Raw genomic sequence first — 26,269 nt, forward strand, 5'->3', positions numbered from 1 at the left:
AATCCTGAAATATTTCTCCTCAGCGTGTCAGATTCTTTGGGATAATCAGTCCGTGCTGCAGATGTTTCATTCATACACTCCAGAACATGTGCACTTGGTTAGGGTATTTCTTTATCAGCCTCATAAATTTCATAAGAACATGAGTTTCTTGGCTCTATGGAGTGGATATTTTGTTTTCTGAAGGTCTCTGACGTGGACCAGCTGCAGCTGGAGTTTTTCCTGAGTTGCTGCATCTGTATTCTGTCACTTTGGCTTTATATCAGATATTAGATACACACTTTTCCTCTGTTTGCCTCTGAATGTTATGCTTTAAAAATGTCTCTGTTTATCATCTACCAAATATTAAAGCAGAAAGAAAGAGCTGGAAAGGGAAAGAATTGTTGTACAAATGTAAAACTCCCATCAGTTAAAGAAATGGAGGTATTTGCCAAAGATTTTTTTTAGAGCACGATTTCTAATGAAAATGAGTTTTTAAGGTTTTGTGGAAGAACACGGAACTAATATGCTACGACATTACAGAAGGAATATAAATCATAGTACGGAATTGTGTTTTTAATGTCATCTATGAGAAACTTTGTGTTCTCTCATGTTCTGGTCTTTATGTTGTGATGTGATCAACCACAGCAGCTTTTACTACTCACACACAGTGGCGGAGCTTGATATGTGCAACATGTGCGGCCGAACAGGGCGGCAGTCTGGAGGGGGCGCCATTTAATTTCTTTTTTTTCTTTTTTTTTTCTTCCATCAACCGATACATCAACAAAACATAGAAATCACATGTTCTTCATAATAATAATAGTGATGAGTGATGATAATAATAATATTTCTGTAATAAAAGCACAACAAAGTCATTGTTTGCGTTTATATTGGGATTTTATTGCGCCCCCTTGTGTCCGCCGCACCTCTGTAGTGCGCTCTATAGCGCCCTTCATCAGGTGGGGGGCGGAGGGATCTCGGAGAGTGATGATGGAAGGATACAGGTACCGTTTCACATATCACCGCTCACAAACATAAGGAGAAGAAGCGGTCGAAGCCATCAGGTGCCCAATTTCGGAAAAAAAGAAAAGAAGAGGAGGAGAAACGAGGAAAAGATGCAGGTATGCATCTCTTTATTATTTAGTTGGTATTTTTCCCGCCTGTCCCCCAACTTATTGACTAACTAACCTCTCTAATCTGAACGTTTTGCATGGTGCTATGATGATCCCTTCAAATGTCTTTTGCTAGCTTCTTACATTGCATGTATTTAGAACTACTTCCAACCGCTAGCTTTTTCTTTGTCAAATGAGCTTTTATGAAAAGCTAAGAGTGGGAAAACCGAAAGGCTGATAACAAAACGCTATCAAATTAAAACGAGTCTTTGAGAATTTTGCTGAAATACATTGACGGCGGGCGGCAGGTCTCGCGCCGGCGCCATTCGCCTTTCTATTTGGACTCGGGAAATGAGCTACGTATTATTTACCCCACGAAAAACGGAGCGGCAGCGGGCCGCTGGAGGTGCCCTGCTAGTAAGATCCCGTTTATACTGTAATCTGACATAAAATAAAAACTATAATAGCTAGAGCGGTCTTTTTTTAGCTGAAAGTTGAGACTGTCTCGCCTTTCAGCACTGTACAAGTCGATGATGTCATCGTGTTGTGTTGTGTGCTGCACACCGCGGCTATGTTAACTCACAGTGACCTTGAAGCAGCGTGGGAGAGTTGAAGAATTTAACCAGTTAAAATGGATTCATGGATATTTAATCAATAGTTGTGGCTCCTCTGGTCATTTAGTTCTTTGTGTGCCGGAGACATTTGCTGAATAAGGAAATAAAAACTTAAAATGACAAAAAAAAAAAAGAGGGAAAAACACTTGTTTTGTATTTTATCAATTATTAATGATTAATAGATTGTTGGTGTTTTAACTTTTGGTAAAGGAAAACACAATTTCCAGGCAGCCCCAGTCTGGAGAAGTGATGGTGACATCAGCCGTTAAAAATAAATAATACTCTGTGGTTTTTATGAATAATTTGTACTTTTACTTGAGTAGTTCTCTAACACCAGTACTTTTACTTGTAAATGAGTAATATTTTAGCAATGTAACAGTACTTGTACTTGAGTACAGATTTTCAGAATTCTTTCCACCACTGCTGAAAACTGTAAATGCTCATTGTAACATCTTAATTAAAATGCTTTAGCAACAGACGTGACATGAAGATTGTATTGTTTGTTTTATGCAACATCAGGAGCCCTACACAGATATTTTGGGATGGCATCAGCTGCCACTGAGGAACAGCCAGCTACCTCCACTGTTCATACCAGTAGGCCAGTATTTGAACTCGAGGAGGGACAGTCTGCTGGCACCACATCTCCCCAGGAAGATACTTTAGGTGGGTTTTGCACACGTGTGTGTGTCCAGCAAACATTTAGCTATAGACATTTAAATAGTATTTTCACAGAATATGGGAATTGTTCCATATAGCAATGTGGTGAGTTATGCTTCCATTTTCTGTCAATAGAGAGACCTACCAGTATATGTGAACTTGATGAGGGACAGCCCGCTGCCACATCTCCCCAACAAGATATGTCAGGTAAGTTTTGCACAAGTGTGTGTGTGTGTGTGTGTGTGTGTGTGTGTCCTGCAAACATTAGAGAAATTTGAATGTCACATATTGTATTTTAATAGAATATGTGAAATGGTCCACATAGCAATGTGTTGAGTTACGCTTCTGTTTTCTGTCAATAGAGAAGCCTGAACGATCAACCAGTGAGTCCCATTGAAGGTGATGATGAGCCTCTTTCTTCAGACCCAGCCAAGTGGCCATCACCAATTACAGACAGCATACGCACAGAGCTAGTTCGAAGAGGACCTACTAAGGTGCCAACTACTTTCATATTTCCCAGGAATGAAGGCGATGGCAGATGTTGTCATCATCACTTTTTCAGTAGAACTTTGACAAGTGGTGAGAAGGTGGCCAGGAGCTGGATGTTGTATTCAGTTAGCAAACGTTGTTATTTATAATACACTCCACGCCATTTGAAACAAAGTTGTAGGTGTAATTTTTTTTCTTGTGTGTGTGTGTGTTTGTGTGTGTGTGTGTGTGTGTGTGTGTGTGGGGGGGGGGGGGGCGTCACGGGGGATCTCGCACAGGGCGCCATTTAGGCCAGCTCCGCCTCTGCTCACACAAACCGATGTACGCCTCCTCAGCAAACAATGCATGCATTAAGAAGGAAACATTTTGTCTGTTGAAAAGCAATTAGGATCACACTCAAGACTGCCAGTCAAATTTTAACGTGTCGGTTAATAAAGATGTCAAACACGGACTGACAGCAGTGCAGAAGGGTTGCGTAGAAAAACACGCAGGAAAACTAAATCTGCAGAATCAGCATGGCTTCCTCTTTACCACTGCTTATGAAAACACAATCCGAGTTCTTTCAAAATGCCTAATTAATAAAAAACATTTAAAAAAAAGGCTTTTTCCTTTTTCTTTTATTAAACTTCATCTGTATGTTTTACTGTTGAACATGTGAAATAGATGCGCTTGATAAAACCTTTTGTACACTTGTGTTAAAGAAAAAAAAGACACAAAACAGCCACAAAAATAACAAGTCAATCGAAGCAGTTGAGTCTTAGCTAACTGTCCAGACTACCTGTTTGAGCTCCTTCCTCAGATGTTCAACAGGACCTAAATCAGAGCAGATCAGATATAATTCCCTCCAGTGTGGCCTGGTTTGACCAAAGGACCTCCTGCTAGCACGATGTACCTGAAACACCTCCACTGGAAGGCGTCAAGGAGGCTCCCCAAACATCATGCCCACGCCCCTTCAAATGGCTCCTCTCAGTATGGAGTAGCAGCAGCTCCACTCCTCTCAGATGAGTGGCTGATCACGCAGAGGGGACTCACAGGTAAACTCCAAAAATTTCAATATCATGCAAAATTTCATTTATGTCAATAATTCAGACTTAAAAGATGAAACTGATATATGAGATAGATTCATTCCATGCAAAGCCAGACATTTTAACCCTTTATTTGTTGGCTTACAGCTTATGAAAACTCCACATTCAAAGTCTCAGATAATTAGTTCATTATGAAAAGGTTCAGTATTGTAGCCTCACAGTGTCACACTCTAATCAGCTAATGAATCCAAAACACCTGCAGAGACTTCCTAAGCCTTTAGATGGTCTCTCAGTCTAATAAGTTGAATTACTGAAATAAATGGACTTTTGCACCACATTGACATTTTTGGAGTTTCACCTGTATTTTAAACTGCTTAATTCTTAATGCTGTTCTTTCTGTCATTGCCAAAAGTTCATGACCAAAAGTGACGATTAACCAGTAAAAGTTTTCACCTTCAACCATCTTCTTCATGTGGTGGAGGAGTCTGAGTGCCTTAATGATCCTAGAAGCTGGATGGTCTGGGGTATTTTACCCTGGTAAGGTCCCACTGCAAATTGGTCCCAGGAGAATGGTGAGACAAGGAGCAGTTTCAAAGACATTTCATGGATAAAGCAAGTACCGGTGTTCTCACTCTGGAGCCAGGCATAGGGTTGGTGTCCATATGTGAATCAAGGCTTTCACCCATTGGGCCTGGATGGGCAGAACATGTGACACTGGCTTTTCCACCTATGGAATCATCATTTGCAGGAGGTGCAAGAAGTGTTGCATTGTGGTTCAGGTAGCACAAAGTAGTGTTTTACCGTGGCAAATGCTTTGGAAATCTGTGAACAAATTAAAACTGGACACTGGGACATAAAAAGGAAAGTACCGATGATTGTATCCATGTCTATAGTAACTCTGCATGATTCTGCAAACAAAAAAAAGGGGGGGGGGGGGGGAATTACATAGCTCTCACTGTTTGGTGTTATTGTGAAAGCATTCATCTGTCCAGCATTTAGAGCAAAGAAATAAAATACATTTATGTGAATCCCATCACTGAATTCTGATTATGTACTTTGCAAATTAAAATAACCATCAGAGCTGGATTTGTTTAGCATGAGAAGCTTTTTTCATGCACTGGTCTCATGTTGATATCTAACAGTCATACGTTGCAGTTACGTGATATGCAGCTGTAACTTGTTTACTTTTGATTCAAATATCAGCCAATCAGAAGCTCCTCCTTTTGAGATGGCCATTTAATCATGCAAATTCATCATATGAGGTACATTTGAATAAAACAATATGGTCCAAGAAATGGAGTTTTTGTAAAAAAAAAAAAATAAAAATAAAGTTATGAGTGTATTTTTTGTCATTTGTTTTGAAATAAGTAACCTCCGGAGTTGACTGACATACAAATTTCAACTAAAAACAAAAACTATTACTTAATGAAAGATATTTTTCTAGCTGAAGCCATCAAATTTGAAATCTTAGACATGCATGCATGCGTAAGTCCTTACTAACTTGGATCATCAAGTTGTTCTTTTAATCAGCCCGAAGCCATCGGCAGGAATGACTGCATTCCTTCCTATAAATTACCAACTTAATGGGCACACATTGTATAACAAAGAGTTTCATCAAGGAGTACTGTACGTTCTGTCGTGTCTTGTTAGTTGGCATCGAGTCTAATTTAATGTTAACTTCAATACAGTTTGTCCCGTTTTCCTGCAAGGATTCACCTTCGAGCAATAAAGCTCAGCTTACAGTAACCAAAGAAATCCCTCAGCATACATCAAAGTTCCTGAATAACAACACGCGAGAATGCAAAATCATTGTGCATCAGATTAGTGTGTTCTAACTTGGAGATGTTAGTTCTCTTTATGACAAATTGAGCTCTAAATCCTGTTTTAAAGTGGGGACAGGATATGCAAAGCTACCGTAACTGCCTGGTGGACAGGTGTGTGTGTTTGCTTTTATTAAGTTGAAACTGCAAGTAAGCAAAAAAAAAAAGGAACAAAAATTAGATTAGCTAGTCATACACACTTATTTGAACTTAATGTACAAACGTGCAGGGACGGGCATGAGGACAGATTTAAATAATGTGATGGGAACCATCGAGTGCCAAAAGACAAGACGATGTGCGTGTTGATGTAATGACTCACTGTATGATTGCTGCAGTTCACAATGTCTTATTAGCTGCAAGTACACATAACTTGGCCGTGTGAGGGCAAGCAGGTGAGTTCAAACGAACCAATCCAGCGGCACAATGCTGCAACGAATAAAAAAATAATTATTATTTTTACGAATTGAACCCACTGATCACATGCACGTTCACGTGTTTACACTGTGTGAGTGTACCGGACAGCTCAGTGTGAGGTAGATCAAGGAGATTTGTTCAAGTGTGAATGGCTGCAGCCCTTTGCCTTGACTTGCCTGCTGCACATCGTCCACGTGTTCCTTGTACCAATGTGCCGGAGTGGTTATGAGTCACTCCAGACAACTTTGTTTGCCCAAGCTGCAGTGACTCATTGCATGGTTGGTGGATGGGATCTGGACAGCAGTTTGTTCTCATGGCTCGTACAGTAGCTGTTTGACTTGAACTTAAGTCAGGTATTCCAACCTGCGTTGTTGGCATGCTAACACATAAGTCTTTCTCTTTGTTCAAAGTCAGAATCTTGGATGCCAATCAAGACTATCTTGTTAACATAAAATCTTTAACAAGGAAGCTGGAGTGAATTCACAGTTTGTGCATGGACATAATGCCTCTTTTCATGATGTGTTATAGTGTGAAAGTCTTGAGTCTCCACATTTTGTTTGCAAAGATTCCCAAATAATCTTTTGAAGTGGACTTGATGGATATTTTCAAGCTTTCGGCAGGTCTTTTAAAGTATTTCTTTAGACTTTAGCTGCTTTTTTTTTAAACTCATTTTTGTCTGAACATGACACTTTTAAAACAGAATGTTTCTATATGTTAAGATTCTGTGACTTAAGAATCATTCAGGTATTTAAAGGACTTCAAAACACAAAGGTTGAACCAGTGTCATGCTAAGACATGACTAAAAACTTCCTGTCAAAGACACAGTTTCCTCCCATTTATGGAGTAGAATCTGTGGGAAACTGTCAATATAGATAGTTTTACAGAATATTTGGCCCAAATAACTTGACTCACCAAACTCTCTAAATTTGAACAGTTTATCAGCAGAAGCAGGGCACATTTTATAGGACCTGTTTTAATATATTGCTACATTCTTCAGTTCTGTTCTTGTGTCATCGACCATTTTAGGCCTTGTTCTTCTTTTGTCCTGTTTGTTGACCTTCCTCGTTTGTTATGCACAAACTTCACAGTGTGCTGGGAAACTTTGAGGGACTGTCAGAATATATGACAAACTAGTGATCAAGACCACTGTAAAATATCACATGAAAGTCACGAAAGTGAAGAATAAACAGGCGAGTGGTGCCTTGAAACTGTTGCACCGTGCTAATGTTTCGGAAACAATCGTGGGCGTCTGTGCTTGGCCAAGGGTTACGACCCAGTGGAGACAGAGTGAACCTCAGTGCTGATACAGAAAAGTTATAGGTGTCTTATCTCTTCCACAGGCTCCTCTCAAGACATCTATACGGCGTTTCAGCAGAGGTTTATAGGAGCAGGAAAAAAAGGGCCATAAATGCAAAATGAATGACTGATAGTTGCACTCAGCTAAAGGATGCCCTCTAATTAAAGCCTTTTATGAGCCCAGGACCCACAGTGAAAACATGCTGAAGCTGTGTTGAAGAGAAAACACTGCTTGGGAGGTCACGGTGGCTGCAGGGAGCTTGGCAACAAATCGTCCTCCTTCCAAGTTCAGGCCACTTCATAGAAAGTCTGCTGGGAGACCTTTGGCACTCATATCTAGTTTGCCAATTGCGCAGGTAATTGCAGTGTGAATAATGTGATAATTTCAATGTTTAACTGCCCGGGACAGGATAAGATACGATGCACTCAGCTTCTATCAGTTCGCAGCTGATATGCTCTGTAAATATGAAGGTGCTGGGTTTTCAGGAAGTGTATTAATAACCTAAAAACAAGGGTTCAGCAAAGAAACTTTATTTGAAAGCAATGAGTAAAATGAAGACCATGAGAAATTGCAAGACGCAAAACCATTTGTGGTTGTCCCAATCAATAATAGGCAACATGATCATTATGCAACAAATGCTTTGCTTCTTCGAGGGGGAAAAACAGGCTCAATGTGGCTTAAACTTAAACCTTTGTTGTTTGATGACAATTAATGTAAACAAATATTTTAAAACGTGAAATTGAACACTTGGCATGCGAGGAATGAAGCACCGAAGAGCCATCTGGTCTCCCGTTTCTCCAGAAGAAAAGAAGAACTCTTTAAATGATTGGAATATTTTGGATGCTCTTCAAAACAAAAGAAGGTGAAAACAAAGGAGTTTGTTTGACCCTCTGGTCAACCAGAAAAGTGGGACAGGTTAATCCTGGTTTACACTGACCATCACTCAGCAGCTCCTCGTGTGTTGCCCTGGTTAATGAGAGGAAGATAAGAGGAGTCTCTTCTCACTTCTGATGATGTTAACTGGTTTCACCAGATTGGATTAAGCGTGACAATGTGTAGGTTTTACCATTAATCTCTGGAAGTATTCATGGAAACATTATTGAAAATCAATTAAATAAAAGTGATGCCCAGTTGTTGTAAAATATTGGTGTCTTCATGACATATAACCATCAAAAATGGGTCTAAAATAGATGGGAGCGGGTCTGGTGGACGTCGTGCTTCCCTCTACGGGAGCCCGTGAGGACAAAATGCATTTACTGATTTGTAACAAACAGTTACTAAACTTTCACCATTCATAAACATTGTTATTTTACACATTTACCTCTTCACTTGTTGCCAGTGAGGAAAGTGATGTGCTTGTTATTTGCTGGAGGTTGCACTCCCAGGTGATTTTGACCCTAATGGCCATCTGTTGGTAAGGTTCTAGGAAGGGGTTTGCTCAGCTTTTGTTCTGAAGGAGCAGACTAATTCCAGGTAGCAAGATGAGAACAAGTTCCAAACTGGTCACACATCCCAGCTGTTTAGGAATAAAGAGAGAATATTAACATATTGTTACAAAAAACTGATTTTACCCTATTATTGATTAACACTCTTTTCTTTCTTTCTTGTACTTTTGGAACAAATCAACAACGTTTTCTTCAAACACACAGCTGATAAAAGCCTCTGCTATCGTTCAAGGTAAATGCAAAGTTCAAAGGCAGTCAGAAGTGTTTGCAAAGCATTGGGTGTAGACATTAGCTTTGCAGCAATTAGTTTTTGCTCTTTTTTTCATTTTAGACTTATCTTTATTTCTGCAGATAAGCTGAAGCTGATTCATTCTTGTCAAAAGGGGTTTGGTCGCCACCTTGATCGCCACGTTTTTAATTTCGTCCGAGTGAGTAAAGATGTTGGATGACAGCGAGGTTTCAGTCTAAGATTGATGTTTGAGTAATGGCAATAAATCAACATTGGACATGTTTTTGTAGTTGTGTTGCACACACACACACACACACACACACACACACACACACACACACACACACACACACACACACACACACACACGCACACACACACACAGTGTAGGTGTGCTTTTGTGTTCAACAGGCTTATAAAACTATTACTGCATTCCTTGTGTGTGTACTTGTCTGCTCTTGCCCCATCTTAAGCCACACCCATAGAGAGTTTTTATAGTAACAGCTATAGAATCATGTCTCTGAATCCTTTGAAGTAGACACTTAAGAGTCAGTGAAGCATGTGTGTGTTTATATTTATACCAACTTATTGTAATAACAAATACAATATACGATGAAATAAATTTTGTTCAAGCTTGTTTGAATTTCAATATAAGTGATGTTTTTAATTGCAGTCTGGTTTCATAACAAAGCACATAAATATTTTTAATGACACACTTGTTTTTGGTTTTTGCACATTATTATATGTTTTTAAATGAATATTAAAGGTGCAGAACACTGAAAAAAAACATGTTTAATGATTCTTTCTGATTATAATTGGTCACTCTGAGTTTTTCATGCAGGCTGAACATGAAATAGTCTCCTACACCTATCTCCTGCATTAGCTTCTGACAGAAAATAGGTGGTGAAATGCTAGGCTTTGAAAAGCCTGACGGATCTACATCATACAGGTCACTTACTGCATGGTTGCTTAGTATTGAGGATTACTGTAAAGACACTGACACTAGTCAGTGACTCGATGCAAGTTGCTGGGTTACTTATACAGAAAGCTTTTTACTGATTGGCTTAATGAACTGACCTGTATTGGAATGTTTACTTTGTGAAGTGCCTTGAGACGACTCTTGTCTAGATTTAGCGCTGTATAAATACACCAAAATGAAATTGAATTGAACTTAACATGCATGGACTCACCCATCTTGACATTCGACGGGGAAGGCTGTTGTTCATTCAAAGATACTTTATTAATCCCAGAGGGAAATTAGAGTTTCAGTACACACAATTCAGAGATCAGACATACATGGGCAAGACACATGACAAGAATTGGTGACTGTGGTCATTCGCAACCCTGAGTCTTAATAGAGATCAGAGGGTTACATGAGGATTGGTTCAGGTGGAGGGGGGGAAAAGGCACTTCAGAGTTACCCTCCACTGAAAGGGAAGCTTTGCGCTGCAAAAAAAACACCTCAGACAGATATGCAACAGACTTCAGACATCATACAACATAAGTGTCCACTAGGTGGGGTGGTGGGTTTGGGACTATCCACACTTCAGTTCCTGCAGCCACTACAAGCAGCGCATGTCACCTCAGTCTGAACAGGGGGAGGAGCATTGAGGATTGAAGGGTTGCAGTGACCCTGGAAAGATTTGGCGGCCTTACCGCAGTCCCGCCCAGGCTGGGATAGGAGACAGAGTTGAGTTGCCATAGCGACGGCACATTCCACATATCTTCTGAGGGGGGAGTTTTCGTTGGAGCCTTGCAGGCTCAAGGACGCCAGATTCCAATTAGAAATTGTTTTGGGGCCAGACAGAGATAATTTCCTCTCTGTCTTAAAGTTCCTTGGTCCTCAACCTCTCAAAATCCCAATAATGGACATTAATCTATCCCAATCTGTGCTGATTCGTCCACTCTATCCTTGATGGCATCCATCTTTTGTGCCAATGAATGAATCTTGGCCAAAGTTCCAAGCTTACGATTTATCTCGACAATTATTTGAGTCTGTGAATTCACAGCGTGGTGCAAACCATCTCTGAGCTCCGGGATCAGGCCAATATTCCTCGACAGCTCGTTAATTTTCCGGTAAGCCAGGAAGCCTCCAAGGCCAATGAGCAGGAAACCTGACACCAACACCACGAATATCCACACGTCTTCAGAGTCCTCCACAGACAGCTGAGAAAGACAGATCAAGTTCCACTGTTTCCAGAAGTCCATGATGTGTCCAACTGGGTCTGTCCCGGAGGGGCATCCGGGAGCCCCTTCTCCTATTCTCATCATTGAAAAATTTTTATCAATCGCGTTGAGTGACCAACTGACGAGGTACATTTTAGTGAATTTCAGTTTCCAGTTTCCAGAAAAAATGCAGAAGCAGCCGTGCACACAGCACACAGAGACAGACAAAGGGCCTTGAGAATAAGATATGGAGGACAGGAGGAAAAAGCGTCTGCACCCTCTGAGAGCCGGAAGAACCAGAAAACAGCAGAGAACGTCTTGGCTAGTAGATGCCAACTGTTAGCATTAGCAGACCCACCATACAGCAGAACTCCTCAAGGCTTGAGTTATTAGTGGAGATAAAACATCAACGTTGCAAGTCATTGGTAGAGTAGCATTGCTGTCATCCAATCCAAGACAAGATGTCCCAATATCAGGAAGTAAGAATTCAAAATCTGCCATTTGAAGCTCAGCTGTGATTAAACAAATTGATTAAACAAATGTTCTGCACCTTTAAATGACATGCAAAAAAAAAAAGCACAACATTTATATTTTTTGTTTTTAACATATCAAACCCGTCTGACTGGTCACACCCATGTCTGCAACTCCAAATCCATAAACAGATTAAAATAACACAAAACACTTCGTGGCTGTTTACAATCATAAAATGCATAATTAAATCAATGTCTGAGTTACTGCTTCAAAACACAGAAAAATGTCCTGCTAAGTCACATATGTTTTTTCTTTTTCTTGAATCTGTGCAGCCATAATAAAAGCATCCCAAGAGTGCAACTCTCTTGTGAAACGTTGCACGAAACTTTGCGAATCTTTTAACGAGGACATAATAAAAGGTTGGCACTTATGTCGTCAAAAAGCCTGAAATAAAAGAGAACTGGCCACATTTTGTCCATCTCCTAATCAAGCACTTACTGTGCTACACCTGCTGATTTCCTTGTAATTACTCATAAGGTGCATCAAGTCATGCAGGTAAAGCCATTTCAATTATTTGATTTTCTCACAGGCTGGCAGCCACATAAAATTCCAGAGTCCACTAACTGTCAGAACAAATGCACTTTTCATGTTCGGTTTTATGCAAATGTTTAACTCAACCTGTTCAAGGAGGAACCTGGGCTACCTCCAGTTGTTCGTCAGTGTGTTTGTACTGCAAGTAGAAAGTTTGTTTAATCCATTTTTAACATTCCCTCTAAAAGGAAGACATTCAATCCATCTTTCAAGATTTCTGATTTGTAATTTCTCCAAAACAACTGGGACTTTCTGAGAAATCCTAGTGATCCCACTAAGAAGGAGAAGGGACTGTGACAGGAGGAGGTTACATGCAGTCAAACTATTGTTCAGCTGCAAATTTAGCATCAGTTGGGTGTGCTCCTGCACACACTCGCCTAAATACACACATGCATCATGCACTTGTGCAGGATTGAGCTTGAAAGAGCTGATAGCAGGGTGAAAGAACTTGACATTTATTTTCCTAATCACCTGCGACACCTCCTTTCTGTTTGTGCTGCAAGAGGAGCTCAACAAAGGACCCATTTTCTCGCCATCCTTATTTGTCCAAGCGTGTTTCTCCCCAGCTTCCAGAAACCACAGACTCGTTCTTTTATCCCCAGCAATGTTAGCTTTTAAATCCACATACTCATTTGGTGCTAAATGGTAAAAGTTTTTGCTGCTTGTCACAAGAATTCAAACACACCTGAAAAACAGACTTTTACACATTTCCCACCACACATTTGCTTACATTTCCTCTTCAGAATTTCAATTTGAGCTGGTGTGGTTTCAGATGGTTCTTTTTGGTCATATTCAGGAGATCTAAACAGTAATATGATGCCAAAAAAAAAGCCTGGTTCTTTTTTTCAGCTCGTTTTTCATTTCTCAGGTACATGATTCTAAATGGAATAAAGACACCTCCTTCTGGATTTAAACATGTAAAATTAAAGCCCTGTATATTGTGTTTTGTTATGGTTTGGTCACACCAACTAACAACTTGTTTTTCCCCCCACAGTGGATTTGATTTGTTTCAACCCTGGATGTGTCTGCACATCCCTCCATCGTCCCCCACTGTCTCGGGTTGCCTACAATCAGGCATGATGGCCCGAGGCCTCCGGATAAATCCCCAGCCCAGACGTCTGCACAGCTCTGGTCTGCCTCATCGGGAGTCCCACGCTGATTGCTGCTTTAGTCGCCCATCTTTGTTTTTTGGGGGGGGGGGTCTTGCATTGTGAGGAGGCTGTTGTATTATTGTCCCACTGAATGAGACTGGCTGTGTGGGCACTGTTAAATGGGCCCACTTGAGAATCCAACAGTGTACCAACATCACTGAGGAAGGTGAGGAGGGACAACCTACAGTTTGGACAAACAGGCTCAAAAACCGGCAGTGCATCTGGAATAGGGAAAGGAAACGATTACTTCACGCTTCAGTTTTAACACAGATTTAACCTTTGCTATTCAAATGTATACATATGTTTTAAATTTCTTCATCAAGCAGGTGTAACCCATCTCAAACTGCTCTTGACTTTATCTACATGAGCCAGAAAGTGATAGAATGAGTGAAAAATGTGAGACAGCTTTGAGAAACCTCTTGCAAAAGTGTGAAACTTTTTACAAATTGTTTACATTTTCTTACGGTTTTGTGTCTCTAATTAGTCTCCAAGAATGCTATTGTTTTGTTTTGATTGCAGATTACTCCACAAGAAAGATCCAGTTAAACAGTGTTTCTGTTTCATATCATTGAATTTTTTAAACTGTGGCTTTTACCAACAGCAAAACTCTTTAAACGCTTTTTAAGTGAGGGTAGGTCATTACCAGTAAAGTCAAAGAGTGGTCTCAAATGTTCCTTTGAGAACAAAAACGAAAAAAAGATTTAAAAAATCAGTCATGTTTTAATTTTTTTTTACAGGATGCTGCAATTAAACATTTCCAAGAGCGTCTGGCTGTGTTTTGAATTCCTTCACTTGTTTCTGCAACTAATCACAGACTGAGCCGCTATCAGATCCGAATCTGCTTAAATGTCTTTAACAAACCGGTCAAATCAGTGAAGGAAAGGAAGAAGCAAACATGATGCTACTTTTATGTTTGTTTCTATAAAGCTTTAAACTGATCCTCTACGTCAATACAACAATACAAAAGGCTGTCATGGAGATTGATCTTTGTGGTAACTTTATAAAAGTTTTTTTTGAATGAAAATTCGTTCAAAAACTAAAAGAAAACTCAAAAAGATGGCTTCAGAGTTTTTTTTTTTTTTTTTTAGGAAACAGAGTAGATTTGACCTTTGGTGTCCAAAATAGTGAGATCGGAAAGCTGAGTGCCAGTTCGGAAAAATGGATTGTAACAGCAGCAGAAAGACAATATGAAACTTTACACTGACGGTCATGCAGATAAACCTGAGGTTACCTCTGCAGCGGAGTCACAGGAGGGATGCGAGCCGGGATCAGGTTTCTGATGCTCACAGAGAATCTCAGTGGATAATAAGGGTGACTGAGCTCGGCTCCATTGTACGTGTGCATTGTGTTACATGGGAATGAGGACAGCAGGAAAAAACAACCTTTTGTTGAAGTTTAATATTTGGTATTATCTCAGCAGCTCTGGTACATTAACAAGCACGAACCCCAAACACACACACACACACACACACACGCTTATGCGTCTTCATGCGCAAGAGGGCTTGACCACTTCAAAGTCTTCAGTCTGCACACAAATGGCAGGAGGAGGCAAATTAGAGGGGGGACACGGGTGATTCTTCAGAGGGAAAGGAAGCACATCGGAAGAACCTTTAATCTCCCACAACTCAATCGAACACCCAGGCTAAATGCTGTCACATGGCTCTCTGGATCCATGTTTCATCAGATTGTCCTCGGTGAACACTGCTTCATCGTATGCTCGGCCTCTCACTGAGCAGCTTTATGTAGGAAGGACTCCCGATCCCAAGTATTGGATTTTAGCGGGCAAAGAACAAGATTTGATCAAAACTGTAACCCTCAAAAGAGCCTACACATTCCAGCAGCCTGGCTTAACTCATCATCTCTTCCTTTGTGACAGCCTACAATTGCAAACTCTTTAAGCAGCCCTGGAGATGTGTCGTAGATAAGCCATCCAGCTTAACGCCGTCCAGGTTTCTCGTGGTTTCCTGCAGGCACGCCATTCCCGCAGGCTGCAGATTTCATGTAGCAGGGTCAAATTTCAAAGATGCTTCTCGAAACACATTAGAGTGGTTTCTGATTGATCTTGTAATTATCAGCAGAGACATAATCCAAAATGAAGTTTCTTAATCAGATAACATGTATTCTTGATTGTGTTGCACATGAAAATGTTTCATGTGTTCACAGCTACGGTAAAGGAGACCATCCACGAGACCATGAAAGGGGCTGCTGAAGTGATTAGTGACCACAGCTTTTAGTAAAGGCACACTCTTTAATTACTGGAAACACCAATGGAGGTAAATACTCCGTCATTTGATAGCATCTGGGGCAGAACACCCACCTCTTACTTGGAACAACTCCAAACAAAGTGCCAGTAGTGAAACTGACAGCCCGGAGGTTCCTTCTGTCTCTAAACTAATCAAAAATGACAAAAGAGATGAAGCTCATTCAGAAAAACATCAACCTGTTTATTCGTGTTAACAAATCATGGAAAGTCCACAGAAAACCAGGGATGGAATGTAACAAAGTACTTGTACTTTGTTACTTAAGAACAATTTGGTTTTGTATTTGCACTTAAAATGTTTTCTTGGGGTCTACTTTTTACTTATACTCCACTACATTTCTAAAAAGTTACAAAAGTAACTTTCATTTGTATATTATCGAACCCTCCCTGTTATTGCAAAGGTCATAGTACTTTAATTTGTGTTTTCCCCTGCTCCCGGTCCGACAGCATACTACCACTGGTGAAACTTGAAAAATTAGCATAGCATGCAATAGTTAATTTATGTCTGTGAAAGCAAACCCAACTACTGAGTACATTTACGTGATTATACTTTTTCAACATTTCTATATTTAAAATCCTTGTTTTATTGTTTTCAGATATTATTCTGATTGTTTGGGATTTTGAATTTGGGGTTTTCATAAGCTGTAAGCTATAATCATCACAATTATAACACACAAAGGCTTGACATTAGCTTTGCATGCAAATAAAGCTGGTCAGATTCAGATCTCAGTCTGTAAAGTACTACAGTTGATTAAATAAATCTGGAGAAAATAAATGTTTGAATAGTTTGGATGAGTTACCAAGAAAAGGGAATTTTTTTTTCTCTAAAAACAACAAGGCAGCAGAGCTTCAGTTTGCAAACCACAGGACGTCTGGAACGATATCCCTTGGACAGATGAGACCAAAGAGAAGACGTTTGACCTTAATGCACGTTGAGAGAAACCCAAACACAGCAAACCTTCATTCTTGGGTTTAAACATTTTTTGTCATTTTTTAAAATCAAAATAAATGAATACATTTTAAAAAATATCAGGTTTAGCCTGTAAATCATGATGTGCACAACTCAGCCATAACAGATTATGTTTACTGTTACAGCTTATTGTCACGATCTGCCCCTGCCCTCCTGACTGTGTCCCTCTCCTGCCCTGATTAGTCCGTATTGTTCTCACCTGTCCCTCGTTAACCTGCCCATGTTTTTCCAATTAGCCTTGTGTATTTATACCACCTGTTTTGCACCTGTCCTTTGTCAGATCATTGTATGTGCATGTCTCGTTTTGTCCTGTCGCTCCTGTTGTAATTAAACCCATTTTTACTTTATCCGTGCCTGCTCTTCTGCCTCCTGAACCCCCCACCACACTTGGTCCACCATCTCCACCCTCACAACATGACAGAATGATCCGACCAAACCTGGACCCATGGTGAGCCTGCATTCTGTTCTGGAGGATTATTTTTTCTTTTTGTCCCTTTCAGCAGAGGGAGATTTCGGCCTGGAGTTTTTGGTTTTTCGGCGCATCCTACCTGTTCTCGGGGTGATCGAGCCCTCTGGGAGATTCCGGCGCATCCTAGCTGTTTTCGGGGTGGTTGGGGTCATTCTCCTCTCCTGCTGTTTCACCCCGTCCTGTTCTTCACGGAAGCTGCGGCTCCTGGAGTTCTCTGATGGAGGTAAAAACCCCTACGCACGCCATCATTCTCCGGGGTGGTAGGGCTGGTCTTCCTGCTCCGTGGTCTGCTTCCCTTCACCTGAGCCTGCCTGTGGATCCTGTCGAGTCACGGTGTGCACCTGCTCAGAACTGTAGTTGAGTACCTGCTACCTCTCCTGGTTTCCTCGCGTCGCTCCTGCTGTTTCGTCCCACTTCCTGGTCCACGCCTGCAGAGTCTATGCCTGCAGGTCCTTCACGCGGTAGTTCCTGCTGGGTCCTATGCCTGCTGCTGCAGTTCCTGCTGGGCCCCACGCCTGCTGCTGCAGGTTGTTTCCTGTCCAGTGAAGTGCTCGTGTTCCTGGTCAAGTCTTCATGTTCCTGGTCAAGTCTTCGTGTTCCTGGTCAAGTCTTCGTGTTCCTGGTCAAGTCTTCGTGCTCCTGGTCAAGTCTTTGTGTTCCTGGTCAAGTCTTCGTGTTCCTGGTCAAGTCTTCATGTTTCTGGTCAAGTGTTCCTGGTCAAGTGTTCCTGGTCAAGTGTTCCTGGTCAAGTGTTCCTGGTCAAGTGTTCCTGGTCAAGTGTTCCTGGTCAAGTCAAGTGCTCGTGGTTCAAGTCAAGTCTAGAGTTCCTGTGTCCCGAGTCTGCTGTGTTATGTGGCATTGTGGGCGTCTGGTATCCGCCCCTTAAGGGGTGTGTGGGGGGGGGGGTACTGTCACAATCTGCCCCTGCCCTCCTGACTGTGTCCCTCTCCTGCCCTGATTAGTCCGTATTGTTCTCACCTGTCCCTCGTTAACCTGCCCATGTTTTCCCAATTAGCCTTGTGTATTTATACCACCTGTTTTGCACCTGTCCTTTGTCGGATCATTGTATGTGCATGTCTCATTTTGTCCTGTCGCTCCCGTTGTTATTAAACCCATTTTTACTTTATCCGTGCCTGCTCTTCTGCCTCCTGAACCCCCCACCACACTTGGTCCACCATCTCCACCCTCACAACATGACACTTATGGCTGAAACTTTATGATAAGTGTTTTAGTTAGAGTTGGATTGGGCTCTCCTGGCTCATCCCTTTAGTTTTGCTACTATAGGTTTGGATTGCTGGAGGACATGCTGACCAAATTACCTCATCCTTCTGCCTTTACACTCTCTACTCTCTATGTTGCTCTTACAGTTGTTGCTGTATCATAGTTTTTTCTGTTTACAAGCGTGTTCAGTCCTGGTCCTGGACAGCTGCTATACAGAATATTTGAGTTTTTTTCTCCTCCAACATACTTGATACAATTAAGAACCTGTTTGGTAGCTCATCAAGCTCTGCTGGAGTCTGTTAATCACCTACTGATTAAAACCAGGTATGTTGAAACAACTAAAACATGCTGGAACAAGACCAAGAGTAGGAACCCTGCTCCAGAAACAATTGGTCCAATCCTTTTCTTAACGCCTAAGTAAATCAATTTGAAAGATAAATAAATAGTGCGAGGAGAATAAAAACCATGATGCTAACATAAACATTGCTAACTATAAAAGTAGGACAGAAATTAAACCATAAACAATGAAACATTAGAAACTGAATCGTCACTTCTTGTTTCTGTTTAAGCTACAGTAGGGCAAATAGTTTTTGACATGATCGTGACTTATTTTATGTAATGAATTAATTACGTGTTATTTAATGAGCCATAAGGTGTGGGATCCATAGGAAATATGGAATCCACCTTACGGATCTGTGAGTTACTTAAACCAGAAGACTGGTTTTTATTGCAGGGATTAGATAACCGCTTTGTATTCACTCAGAGACAACAGAAGAGAGAGAGTCCAGTTTAAAAGTTAAGAATTTTATTACTAACAAATTAAACTAGACTGACTTTAAAACTAAATGTATAGTGTAACTAAAATGGAAGAGGCGGTGAATGGATGACGTGTGATGTTAAATCAGAACCAGCAAATCCAAAGAAGCGATTGGTTCTGACAGGAACTGAAGGTGTTGTCTTTGCATTAAGCTTTGGTTAGGAGGTCCATAAACACATGAGACACCATTATGTCGGTCTACCTACCCTTCGGGAAGTTCTCTGTAGATCCGGAATGTCGAGGTCTTAGCTTGACCCTCTCTGGAACCGAGCCGATAGGAAAAGCAGCGGTTCCGACCAGACCAGTCTGTGAGTTACTTCCGGGTACACGATAGTTTGTTGGCATCTGGTGAGACCCAAGCCTGGGTCTTGATGGTTCAGCTTTTGTTCTGAAAGGAACTGTTGCCGCAGTTGGTATAGCAACGAATTTTTTCTTTTCAGCTTGTCGTTGGTTCTTTCGGTTAAAGAGTAGAGATCAGGATTGGCCACTCCGTCACTTTCTCTGGAACGCTTTGAACTGGCGTTGGAGCTGACATGGCATAGTTTTATACTTCGGATGTTATGGTTTATTGTCGAATGAAAAATGACCAAACACCATCAAAACCACGCCTCCGTCAGATCTGTAAGATTCTGATTGGATCAGTGAAAGTAAAGTGTTATGTCTTTTAAACGCTACGTGAAATGAGTCCTGTTGGAACACTTAAAGTCACAGTACCTTTATATTCTATAGGATTATAATAAGGTAATTAATATTTTGATTCCACAGATCGGTCACATCTTATTTGTTGACTAACACTTTGATGGATTAGCTTTATTAAAATGGAGTTCTTTGATTAATTAAAAGAAAAAGTTCATTCTTCGTTCTTCAGTTGAGCTGAAAATAAGCAGGTTAGAAGGAATGCATGAGACCTTGAGACCATATCTCATGCAGACTAGTCTTGAGCAAAGAAAGGAAAAAACAGTCATTCAGTTCCATTACATATAATATGAGCAAAGTGACGCCTATTGGATATGTAGTGTGTTACGCAGCTCCAGTTTATTGTTTCCTAACAGTTACAATAAGGAGCCTGTCTCCTCCCCTTCCAGTCAGCTCATGGGACCCCAGAACAAAAAAAAGGGGCTAAAAAAGCTACTTACTCATTTAACCCTCCCACTGTCCTAATGGGTGTGACCCCGCGAGGAAAGTTGACCACTGACCAGGGTCGATGGTTTATCTCTTGGCTCCATGTGGAAGGGGTGAGGATTGAGCACCACCTCACCCCTGCCACGTGGACCTCAAGGGATAAACCATCAATCCTGCTCAATGGTCAACTTTCCTCGGGGGTCACCCATTAGGACAGTGGGAGGGTTAAACAATAATTTTGCAGTGATCTCTAGTAGGAATGAATGCCTTGTAAATCGTACTTGGGTGGGAAAAGGCCAAAGTGCCTATTTGAGGACAGAAAGTTCAGCCAGAGGAGAAAGTAGCTTCAGTCGAAAGAATTTGGAATCTTATTTCCTGATATTTGGACACCTCACCGCTGACTGGCTAACAGCAGCGCGACCCTACCACCGCTGCTCTGCAACATTGATGTTTTATCTCCATAAATAACACAAGCCTGAAGGATTTCTGCCATGTGGAGTTGCTAATGCTAACGGTTAGCTTGTGCTAGCCGAGACGTTCTCTCCTGTTTTCTGGATGCTAAACCAACAGCAGCTTTCCTCTTGTGAGTCAAGATGGGTGAGTCCGTGAACATTAAGTGACAGTGTGACGTAAATCTGTAGGCTTTTCAGATTTTAGAGTTTCACCATCTTATTTTCTATCAGAAGCTAATGCAGAGGTGGAAAGAGTACTAAAATGTCCTACTTAAGTACAAGTACCAATATTTTGATAATTTTTTACTCAAGTACAAGTAAAAGTACTTGCCAAAATTTTTACTCAAGTAAAAGTAAGAAGTATCGTAAATAAAATGTACTCAAAGTAAAAATTACTTAGTTACATTTTTGTCAGTGTAAAGATGGTTTCATCAGTGCAAAATCACAACACCAGTTCACAACACGCATTTGTGTGCACGCACGCACGCACGCACACACACACACACACACACACACACACACACAGTTTGATGGAGGGATTTCTATCCAATCAGTGAGAACAGGACGTGCACATTGATTGGACGAGGTTTTTCTTGTACGTTTCAGTTGTGATTAAAACTATTCTTTATTTTTTTTTTAAATGTTAATTTTTGTAGATGCCATCAGTATGTGAGGTATCTCAATGTTCTCATGACAAAACTCTAACATGAGACTGTGCTCTAACCTGTCACATAACAAGCTAAATGAAAGTCAAACATTTCAAATGGGCCATTTGACAGCTGCTAATGATGGCCCTGCCCTACTTTACCTCTACATTACAGTTCCTTTATCCATGTCCATCCTAGAGCTCCTCTCTAACCTTCATGCTTATTTAGAGCAGCTGATTTTTGAAGTTAGCAGAGTTCATCCTTGGTAGTGGGTTCACTCACTCATTTAACCCTTCACCACTGAAATCAGTTTGTTCATTCCAATCCTCCTAAATAATCCTCCAATCATCCAACTGGAATCCTTAAGCATCCTGTAACGTCCATCCTGTCAGAATAAGCCTTGGGAGCCCAGGTGTTACTAGAGCTAACTGTGTCTCCTCACCAGCGTGAGCCTCCAAACTGTGAAGGTTGGTCTCCAAACATGAACTTTAAATTCATGCATTTATCTCCTCTTGTAGACATCATTTATGAAATATAAGTTATTTTCCTGAGCCATTACTTCAGCCAAGATATAGGATGCATGGATTTGATGAAACCACGCTGTCTCATGCAATCATATATGTGTAATACACACACACACACACACACACACACACACACACACACACACACACACACACACATACACACACACACACACACACACGCACACACACCACACTGCAGCATTTTAGAATCTTTTGAATGACTAATTGAACTACATTGAACTGCTTTAGTAATGCTTTAATCTCTTATTCTGGAGTAAAATAAAGAAACAAGCTAGATCATCACTTATCTGTGGCATCAAGAAGCATCTTCTGAGTTCGAACACAGGGATGGAGCACAATGTTTACACCTGAACAGTATCAGGATGTTTTAACTCACAGAGGCCTGCAGGTCTTCTGTTTTATGAACAGAGCGCTGAGAATCCGCTTGTTATGAGCGCTAACTATTTTGCCGCTTCAGTGCGGAGCGGTAGGGAAACACATTTCAAACACGGAACCGAGTCTGGCTACCGAACCAAGCAGAATTCTGATGACGTAACACCAGTGCGCGAAGGTGCATCTTCCAACCCAGGAGAGGAGGTAAACAGCGAGTGGATCACTGGGACTGATGTATTTGAGCAGAAGTGTACAGCCACACCCCCCACGGTTTAGATGCGGCGCTCAAGCAGGAGTCTCTTTCTGTTCCGAAGCTGCTACTCGTAATGTTTTTAATTTATTAAGCCTATAATTTATTAGTACTCAGTAACGGATATGATTTGAAATGTAGCGAATTACAATTGTTTAAAAAAAACTTACTCAAGTAAAAGTAAAAGTAAAGATTTTAAAAACGACTTAAAAAATATAAATACACAAAAGATCTACTCAATTACAGTAACATGAGTAAATGTAATTCGTTACTTTCCACCTCTGTGCAGAAGATAGGTGTAGGGGGATATTTTCATGTTCAGTCTGCATGACAAATACAGAGTGACTGATTATAATCAAAAATAAGAATTTAAAAATGTTTTTTTTCTGTGTTTAACACCTTTAACAGCATTTAGAGTACAACTTGCATTATATTGATTGATTTGTTGTGTGTTGTATCTGCCTCAAGTTTAACTTATAACTCAAAAACTAGACTTTCAGGTGAGAATTTACCCGATTGAGCAAACCAGCTGAGTAGTGACTAAACACTTTTTGACAACCTACTGAAACCCTAATGGAAACTTTCTGCCAATTTCTGCTTGTGGGGTGAATCAGGGTGATGGGTAGTAAATCACTTAGCGGCTCCTTTGCATGGTTGGAATGTTCTGGATTTTTCAACGTTTTTGTCACATTGGTGCCGGTGGATGGGTGTGTTGTTGTTTTGTTGCGGAGAAAAACACAAATGTAGGACACGTAAAGTTAGGGTGAGTGTGAAGGAGGAATGACTCAGAAAAAAAAAACAGATTTTTGCTCATTTTTAATGTAACATTACAAATAAATTGATGCTCCTGACTGGCAGAACGACTCTATCACATAATGGAAGATTCAGCTACAAGCCTTTAGATTTTCCACAACCTAAACTCAATAAAAGGAATAATAAACAGATTTATTTTCCAGTGGTACAACATGTCTGTCATAACATTTAGCAGGTTTTCCATTAAACAGAGTGCACACAAATAGAATCTGTCCCAGCAACCTATACACACAGTTAGATAAGAAAAGCCACAGATCTTTTCTGAGCTGTAAAAGTCTTTGGCAGTGATTCTGTATTTGCTGTAGATTAGATTAAAATCTGGCACTTCACCAGATTCAATAACTTCTGCTGCAAATGTTTTATTTATACTAAACCCAAGATAAGACCTCAACCTTTGCAAATAGTCAGTGACTGCTGGAGAAAAAGACAATAAGTCAACATGTACACGTGACTGATGCAGCTTTGCAGGTCACATGCAATTCACCAATAAAATGAACTCATTACCCCACCTGGTTACTGTCTGGTTATGCCTTGAATGATAAATTGAAAACATTGAAGAGGCATGCCACAGCCTATAACAGAGGCAGTAATTATCCCTTCTTATTCTTTGTTCTGTTTGAAATTAAAATGCCTCTGATAAAGATAGGATGAGTAATAAATAATTGGAAGAACCATGTGCGGTCTTGTCCTTTTGGCTAAAGTAAAGATGAACAGGAATGGTGTTAGGGGATCACAGAGGACAGAAAGTTCTGTACACTCACAGAAACAATCAGACTAAATCGTGCACTACACATATGAACAACTCAACCTCATAATAAACATTTTTCCTTTAAGGAATTTCAGGAGCATAAAGATGGTTTCAAAACAGGTTGGTTTCTCAGATTTGTGATAAAAGTTGAGATTGATGTCCTCATAATTCAAGACAAGTAAAGTTTATTGTGTAGTGGGACTTTGTGAAAGCACAATGGGGAATCAAAATTGCCAGTTCAAAACAAAGCATAATAAATTACGGGAAGTATGGACTACTTTTGGTTTCACTTCACAGGAAAGACGAAAATGTGTGGATGTATTTTTGCATTTGATTTCAAAATGTTCATCCATACTGCTCTTGTGCGCTATCTGTTATGGAAGTCTCAGCATTGAAGTCTACTGAAAACTGACTCACACAGACCATTATCTGCATTTTGACTCTCAAAATGTCAGTTGTCAGGATTTTAATATTACCACAAAGACTGAAAATAGCAAAAGAAAGAGAAACGCATCAAGAAAGCTCTCCAAAAGTACAGATAGTTAGTTTCTCTTCTGGTTACATTGGCTATGGGGGGTTAATGTGGCTTTTATTTTGAACGTTTCCAGAGGTTTTGCACTGCCTTTGTGCTTGGCTTCCTGTCTGGCCCGATCTAAACAGCGGAGTTTGATGTGTTTTGGAAGCATAGCGTGTAAAACTAGACTTGAAATGCAGTTATATCATCCCTTTGCTTCTAAGGCGTGTCCAAAATGTTATACTTTGCTGTTGATGGAAAGTAAGTCGTCCATTATAATGCCTCTTACCCAGACCGCTCAAGATCTACCGTCAACAAAGGGGTATCGTAGATTCTGCATGATGGTGTTGGATGGTTTTCTGAATAATCTCTAGCTTATTAAACCATACAGTCAAACTGATTTTAAAACCCAGACGTCACAAAATCTCTCAGATACTTAATAAGGTTTTGCTACATAAACATCTAGCTTACATTCCATCATTTTATTCATTGTCAGTTATCTTGTATAACCATAATTTCATTCATACTTGCTCATATATAATTATTAGTTTAGAGAAAATTAGTTTAGAATAAAATTAATTTTTATAAACTATATCCTTGGTAGTTGGTAGATGGTTGGGCCATTAGGAAATCAACAAAGAAATATGCAAAAGAATCCACAGCAGCAACTAGCAAGGAAAAGGACCATAGGCACAAAAGTATCCTTATCCCATAGGTGGCAGGAGTCCCAGATAAGCTCCAAACACAACATCTCTGTAAACTTTAAACCCAACATCTTCAGACAGAAACTGGTCCATCCAAAAGACAAGACACCCGAACAGAAGCTTAGTGGCATCAGATATGCAGTCCAATGTAGTGATGACTGCCCAGACCTTTACATTTTTGAAACTAAACAACAAATACACAAGCCCATGGCACAACACAGGAGAGCCGCCTCTTCAGGTCAATACTCTGCAGTCCACTTACACCTGAAGGACAAGGGACACACTTTTGAAGATGACTATGCACTAGGCTTGGGTGGTATTACGATATTACCGTATACAGCAGGTGTTAAAAAATAGCAACGGTGTCGGTTCCAATACCGTCAAGAAAAAACAGTGCACATAGGAGACAAGGATTTAAAAAATAAAGCAAACATTAGTAAAAAAAAAAGAAACACGCCCTGCGGAGACACGCAACATCCTTGCGGGCCTGCCGGAGAGCTCCGCAAGGACGGATGGAGTCAAGCTCTCTTTTCTAAACATCCGTCAGTCGAGACGGAGAACGCAAGCTTGTGATTGGTCAGGACGCCGCTGTCGTCTACACCGCCGGCAGTGCGCCCTCAAAAACATAAAGAGAGTCGAGGACACGGAGCAGCTTGAAGAATACCTCGCGAAAAACTCTAAAATATGAACGTTTAATTCCCCCGTGACTGGAGGAGTGAAAAAATGCGCAGCAAGCGTTTTATTTGTGGACGGAAATTACAGGAAACGTGGGTTTAGAGGTGGTGAGCGCATGAAGAGGTGGAGGATGAGAGACAAATTTGTCTGTGTTAAAAAGTCTCTTATATACAAAAAAAACATAATATAAACACACGATCTTGGACCGATACATGACAGGATACCACAGA

At 40.6% G+C, this 26,269-nt stretch overlaps 1 long non-coding RNA gene across 1 annotated transcript in view; it reads left to right on the forward strand.

Annotated features, from left to right (window-relative positions):
* The window catches only part of LOC129163723 (uncharacterized), a 37,517-nt gene extending 23,292 nt beyond the window's left edge, over positions 1 to 14,225 (forward strand). Inside the window, exon 3 of the long non-coding RNA XR_008563531.2 lies at positions 13,301 to 14,225. This is a non-coding gene — a long non-coding RNA (uncharacterized lncRNA). The remainder of the gene's footprint in view (positions 1 to 13,300) is intronic.
* Positions 14,226 to 26,269: the final 12,044 nt, after the last annotated feature.

This window comes from Nothobranchius furzeri, chromosome 11 (assembly GCF_043380555.1).
Source record: "Nothobranchius furzeri strain GRZ-AD chromosome 11, NfurGRZ-RIMD1, whole genome shotgun sequence".
Lineage (NCBI taxonomy): Eukaryota > Metazoa > Chordata > Actinopteri > Cyprinodontiformes > Nothobranchiidae > Nothobranchius > Nothobranchius furzeri.